A 7,507-nucleotide genomic window follows, 5' to 3' on the forward strand; every position below is an offset into this window, starting at 1 on the left:
CACACGGGTAGTTTTCAAATATTTTCTCCCATTCTGTAGGTTGTCTCCTCACTTTCTGGACTGCTTCCTTTGCTGTGCAGAAGCTTTTTAACTTGATATGATCCTATTTGTCCATTTTATCTTTTGCTTAGTTGTGCTTGTGGTATATTGCTTAAGAAATTTTTGCCCTGAACAATGTCCTGGAGATTTTCCCCAATGTCTGCTTGTAGTAGTTTCACAGTTTGAAGTCTAAGACTTGACTATTTAAACATTTTTATTTTATTTTTGTATGTGGTGAGATATAGGGGTCTAGTTTTATTCTTCTGCATATGGATATCCAGTTTCCCAGTACCATCTATTGAAGAGATTATTTTTTCCTCAGTGTGTGTTCTTGGTACCTTTGTCAAAAATGAGTTCACTGTAGGTATGTGAATAACATTCTGGGTTATCTATTCTGTTCCATCGGTCTAGGTGTCTGTTTTTATGCCAGTACAATGCTGTTTTGGTTACTAAAACTCTGTAGCATAATTTAAAGTTAGGTAATGTGATTCTTCCAGTTTTGTTCTTTTTGCTTGGGAGTTTTTGGGGTTATTTTTCTATTTCTAAAAAGAATGTCATTAGAATTTTGATAGCAATTGCATTGAGTTTGTAGATTTCTTTGGGTAGTATGGTCATTTAAAAATATTGATTAACCCCATACAAGAACATGGAATAACTTTCCATATTTTCATGTCATCTTAAATTTATTGTATCAATGTTTTATAGTTTTTGTTGCAGAGATGTTTCATTTCCTTGTTTAAGTTAATTCCTAGGTATTTTATTATTTGACTTCTTCCATTCAAATTTGAATGCCTTTTATTTTGTTCTCTTGTCTGATTACTCTAGCTAGGGCTTCTAGTATTGTGTTGAATAACAGTGGTGAAAGTGAGCATCTTTGTCATGTTCCAGATCTTAGAGAAAAGGCTTTCAGTTTTCCCCCATTCAGTATGCAAGTCTGCCATATATGGCTTCTACTATGTTGAGATATGTTTCTTCTATCCCTGGTTTTTTGAGGGTTTTAACCATAAAAGGATGTTGAATTTTATCAAATGCTTTATGGGCATCAATTAAAATGATGATATGGTTCATATCCTACATCCTGTTGATATAATGTATCATACTGATTGATTTGCATATGTCGAACCATCCTTGCATATGTTGAACCATCCTTGTATCCCAGACATAAATCCCACTTGTTCACAATGAATGATCTTTCTAATGTATTGTTGAATTCAGTATGCTAGTATTTGCTTGAGGATTTTTGCGTCAGCATGGATTAGCATGGATTAGAAATATTGATACGCAGTTGCTTTTTTTTGGTGTGTGTTTGTCTGATTTTGGTTTCATGGTAATACTGGCCTCATATAATGAGTTTGGAAATGCTCCCTCATCCTTTATTTTTATAAGTGTTTGAGTAGGATAGGTATGAGTTCTTCTTTAAATGTTTGGTAGAATTCAGCAGTGAAGCCATTGGATTTCAGGCATTTATTTACAGGCAGACTTCTTATTATGACTTTGATCTCTTAACTTGTTATTGGTCTGTTTAAGTTTTAGATTTTTTTTTTTTTCATCTTTTAAGTTCTGGGGTACACATGCAGGATGTGCAGGTTTGTTACATAAGTAAATGTGTGCCATAGTGGTTTGCTGCACCTATCAACCCATCGCCTAGGTATGAAGCCCAGCATGCATTAGCTATTCTTCCTGATGCTCTTCTTCTCCCCACCACCCCTAACAGGCCACAGTGTATGTTGTTCCCCACCATGTGTCCATGTGTTCTCATCAGTTAGCTCCCACTTATAAATGAGAACATGTGGTGTTTACTTTTCTGTTCCTGCATTAGTTTGCTAAGGATAACAGCTTCCAGCTCCATCTATGTCCCTACAAAAGACATGATCTCATTCTCTTTAATGGCTGCATAGGATTCCATGGTGTATATGTACCACATTTTCTTTATTCAGTCTGTCATTAATGGACATTTGGGTTGATTCCATGTCATTGCTACTGTGAATAGTACTGTAATGAGCATATGCTTGCATATATCTTTATAATAGAATGACTTACAGTCCTTTGGGTATATACCCTGCAATGGGATGTCTGGGTTAAATGGTATTTCTGCTTCTAAATATGTAAGGAATTGCCACACTATCTTCAACAATGGTTGAACTAATTTATACTCCCACCAACAGTGGAAAAGAGTTCTTTTTTCTCTACAACCTCACCAGCATTTGTTGTTTCTTGACCTTTTTAATAATTGCCATTCTCACTGGTGTGAGATGGTATCTCATTGTAGTGTTGATTTGCATTTCTGTAATAATCAGTAATGTTGAGGGTTTTTTTATGTTTGTTGGCTGCATGAATTTCTTCCCTTGAGAAATGTCTGTTCATGTTCTTTGCCCACTTTTTAATGGGGTTATATGTTTTTTATTATAAATTTGTTTAAGTTCCCTGTAGACTCTGGATATTAGACTTTGTCAGTTGGATAGATTGCAAAAATTTTCTTCCATTTTGTAGGCTGTCTGTTCACTCTGATGATAGTTTATTTTGCTGTGCAGAAGCTCTTTATTTACACCCCATTCGTCAAATTTTGCTTTTGTTGCAATTGCTTTTAGAGTTTTTATCATGAAATTTTTGCCCATTCCTATGTCCTGAAGGGTATTGCCTGGATTTTCTTCTAGGGTTTTTATAGTTGTAGGTTTTACATTTAAATCTTTAATCCATCTTGAGTAAATTTCTATATAAGGTGTAAGGAAGGGGTCCAGTTGCAATTTTCTGCATATGACTAGCCAGTTCTCCCAGCACCACTTATTAATAATAAGTGGGGAATCCTTTCACCATTGCTTGTTTTCATCAGATTCGTTAAAGATCAAATGATTGTAGATATACAGTATTACTTCCAGGTTCTCTATTCTGTTTTATTGATCTCTGTGTCTGATTTTGTACCAGTACCATTCTGTTTTGGTTACTGTAGCCTTGAAGTATAGTTGGAATTCAGGTAGCAAGATGCCTCCAGCATTGTTTGTTTGCTTAGAATTGTCTTGGCTATCCCCGCTCTTTTTTGGTTCCACATACATTTTAAAATAGTTTTTTTTTTTTTTTTTTCTAATTCTGTGAAGAATGTCAATTGAAGTTTAATAGGAATATCATTGAATCTATAAATTACTTTGGACAGTATGGCCATTTTCATGACATTTATTCTTCCTAGCCATGAGCATGGAATGTTTCTTCATTTGTTTGTGTCCTCTCTGATTTCCTTGAGTGGTCGTTTGAAGTTCTCCTTGAAGTGGTCCTCACTTCCTTTGTTAGCTGTATTCCTAGGCATTTTATTTTCTTTGTAGCAATTGTGAATGGAAGTTTATTTATAACTTGTCTCTCTGTTTGCCTGTTCTTGATGTACAGGAATGCTAGCATTTTTTTTGCATATTGATTTTGTATCCTGAGACTTTGCTGAAGATGCTTATCTGCTTAAGAAGCTTTTGGACTGAGATGATGGGGTTTTCTAAATATAGGATAATGTCATATGCAAACAAAGATAATTTGACTTTCTCTCTTCCTATTCAAATACCTTTATTTCTTTCTCTTTCCTGGTTGCCCTGGACAGAACTTCCAATACTATGTTGAGTAGGAGTAGAGAGAGAGGACATTCTTGTCTTCTGCCAGTTTTCAAGGGGAATGCTTCTAGTTTTTGTCCATTCAATATAATATTAGCTGTGGGTTTGCCATATATAGCTCATCATTATTTTGTGGTATGTTCCTTCAATACCTAGTTTATTGAGAATCTTTTTTTTTTTTTTTGAGGCAGAGTCTCGCTCTGTCCACCAGCCTGAAGTGCAGTGGTACGATCTCGGCTCACTGCAAGTTCTGCCTCCTGGTTTCCCACCATTCTCCTGCCTCAGCCTCCCGAGTAGCTGGGACTACAGGTGCCTGCCACCGCACCCGGCTAATTTTTTGTATTTTTAGTAGAGACGGGGTTTCACCGTGGTCTCGATCTCCTGACCTTGTGATCCGCCTACCTCAGCCTCCCAAAGTGCTGGGATTACAGGCATGAGCCACCGCGCCTGGCCATTTATTGAGAATTTTTAACATGAAGGGATATTGAATTTTATCAAAACCTTTTCTGCATCTATTGAGATCATTTTTTTTTTTTTTTTTGGTCTAATACTGTTTACGTGATGAATTACATTTATTGATTTGCATATGTTGAACCAACCTTTCCTCCAGGAGACGAAGCCAACTTGATCATAGTAGACAAACTTTTTGATGTGCTGCTGGATTCAGTTTACCAGTATTTGAGGATTTTTGCATCAATGTTCATCAGGGATATCGGCCTGAGGTTTACATTTTGTTGTGTCTCTGCCAGGTTTTGGTATCAGGATGATGCTAGTCTCATAAAATGAGTTAAGGAGGAGGTCCTCCTTTTCGATTTTTTTTTTTTTTTTTTTTTTTGGAATAGTTTCAGAAGAAACGGTACCAGCTCTTCTTTGTACCTCTGGTAGAGTTCAGCTGTAAATCTGCCTGGTCCTGGGCTTTTTTTTTTTTTGGTTGGTAGGCTATTTATTACTGCCTCAAATTCAGAATTCTTTCTTGGTCAATTCAGAGTTTCATTTTTTTCCTGGTTCAAGCTTTGGAGGGTGTATGTGTCTAAGAACGTATCCATTTCTTCTAGATTTTCTGGTTTATGTGCATAGAGGTGTTTATAGTGTTATTTGATGGTTATTTTTGTTTCTGTGGGATCAGTGATGATATCCCCCTTATCATTTCTGATTGTGTCCATCTATTTGATTCTTCTGTCTTTTCTTCTTTATTAGTCTATCTAGTGATCTCTCTATTTTATTTATTTTTTCAAAAAACAATTCCTGGATTTGTTAATTTTCTGAAGGGTTTTTCATATCGCTATCTCCTTTAGTTCCACTCTGATCTTGGTTATTTCATGTCTTCTGCTAGCTTTGGGGTTTGTTTGTTCTTGAATCTCTAGTTCTTTTAGTTGTGATGTTAGGTTTTTAATTCGAGGTCTTTCTAGCTTTTTGATGTGGGCATTTAGTGCAATAAATTTCCTTCGTAACACTCCTTTAGTTGCATCTCAGAGATTCTGGTACATTGTCTCTTTCCTCTCATTCTCTCATTTTCGAAGAACTTCTTAATTTCTGCCTTAATTTCAGTATGTACTAAGGAGTCATTCAGGAGGAAGTTGTTCAATTTTCTTGTAGTTTTGTGATTTTGAGTGAGTTTCTTATTGTTGAGTTTTAATTTGATTGTGCTGTGGTCTGGGACAGTGTTTGTTATGATTTCAGTTCTTCTGATTATGTGACCAATTTAAGAGTAAGCCCCTTATGGTGATGAGAAGAATGTATATTCTGTTGTTTTGGGATGGAGAGTTATGGAGATATCTGTGAAGTTTGCTTGATCCAGAGCTGAGTTCAAGTCCTGAATATTTTTGTTAAATTCTGTCTCAATTATCTAATATTGTCAGTGGGGTGTTAAAGTCTCCCGCTATTATTGTGTGCGAGTCTAAGTCTCTTTGCAGGTCTCTAAGCAAGCACTTGCTTTAAAAATCTGGGTTCTCCTGTATTGGGTGCATATATAATAAGGATAGTTAGCTCTTCTTGTTAAATTGAACCCTTTACCATTATATAATAACTTGTCTTTATTTTTTTCATCTTTGTTGGTTTAAAGTCTGTTTTGTCAGAAACTATGATTGTGATTTCTGCTTTTTTGTTTTCCATTTGCTTGGTAAATTTTCCTCCATCTCTTTATTTTAAGCCTATGTGTGTCTTTGCACATAAGATGGGTCTCTTGAAGATAGCATGCTGATGGGTTTTGACTCTTTAGCCAGCTGGCCATTCTGTGTCTTCTAATTAAGGCATTTAGTCCATTTAGATTTAAGGTTAGTTTTGTTATGTGTGAATTTGATTCTGTCATCATAATGCTAGCTGGTTATTCTGCAGACTTATTTATGTTATTGTTTCCTAGTGTCAATGTCATCATAATGCTAGCTGGTTATTCTGCAGACTTATTTATGTTATTGTTTCCTAGTGTCCCTTCAGTGTGTTTTTGTAGAGGCTGGTAACAGTTTTTCCTTTCCATATTCAATGTTTCCTTTAGAAGCTCCTGCAAGGCAGGCCTGGTGGTGACAAATTCCCTCAGCATTTGCTTGTCTGAAAAGGATCTTATTTCTCCTTCACTTATGAAGCTTAGTTTGGCCAGATATGAAATTCTGGGTTGGAAATTCTTTTCTTCAGCAATGTTGAATATTGACCCCCCAATCTCTTCTGGCATATAGGGTTTCCACTGAACTGTCCACTGTTAGTATGATGGGCTTCCCTTTGTAGGTGACTTGGTCTCTGTGGCTGCCCTTAAACTTTTTTCTTTCATTTTGACCTTAGAGAATATGATGATTGTCTTGGGGTTGATCTTTTCATGGAGTATCTTACTGGCATTCTCTAGATTTCCTGAGTTTGAAATGTTGGCCTGTCTTGCTAGGTTGGGGATGTTCTGCTGGATGATACCCTAAAGTATGTTTTTCAACTTGATTCCATTCTCTCCATCTGTTTTAGGTACCCGAATCAGTCATAGGTTCAGTCTTTTACATAATCCCATGTTTCTCAGAGGTTTTCCTTATTCCTTTTTGTTCTTTTTTCTTTATTCTTGTCTGCCTGTCTTATTTCTGAAAGCTAGTCTTCAAGCTCTGAGATTCTGTCCATGCTCTTGCTTCTGTGGGGTGGGGGAAGGGTGCACCAGTGGATCAAGACTGTTTTTTCTACCTCGTTAGTGTCTCTTTCAGCAATAGGAAGTTACAATCAGGTACTATGAGTGCTCATCTGGTTTTTGATTCTTATGAAGGTTTTTGGTTTATTTTCTGTGTGTAGATAGATAGTTGTTAAATTGGTGTTTTTGCAGTGGGGGATGATCAGTGGAGCTTTCTAGTCCATCCTGTCTATCACAGCTGTTATCCATCATCTCAGGAACTGGGGATGTTCAACAATAGCCTGTGATTTTTTTTCAATAATGCATTATGGAAAAATCAGTTCACTCTGGGAAAGCTATGACTTAGATAGATTAAAGACAATATTGTGCAGTAAGTCTCCCAGGAAACCATAGACAATTGTAATAATGATATTTCTTTCTTTTCTTTTTTTTTGGAAATAAGTCGTTTAACCCAAGTCTGCCCTCTCCAAGTGCTACCAGTCTCCTAACTTTTACTGTGATTGTCATCTGTTGGTACAAGTGTGGATCTAGAGGTGAGGAGAGGGAGTAGGAACAGAGCAAGTTAAAGATAACACAGAGCATGCTGTTTATATTGAGAGTCAGCAATTTTATTAAATAATGTTTCATTCAATTTATACAAATTATTCAATTGGAGAATTCTCATGAAACAATAATTTGATGGGAATGTTTGAAAGTCTAATATTAGTCAGAAATTACGCCCTTTCTCTACTTGGGGAGATGTTGGCTTGATTAAATCAAATCAAATAAATAATCTTTCTGACATCAA

This window comes from Piliocolobus tephrosceles, chromosome 12 (assembly GCF_002776525.5).
Source record: "Piliocolobus tephrosceles isolate RC106 chromosome 12, ASM277652v3, whole genome shotgun sequence".
NCBI lineage: Eukaryota > Metazoa > Chordata > Mammalia > Primates > Cercopithecidae > Piliocolobus > Piliocolobus tephrosceles.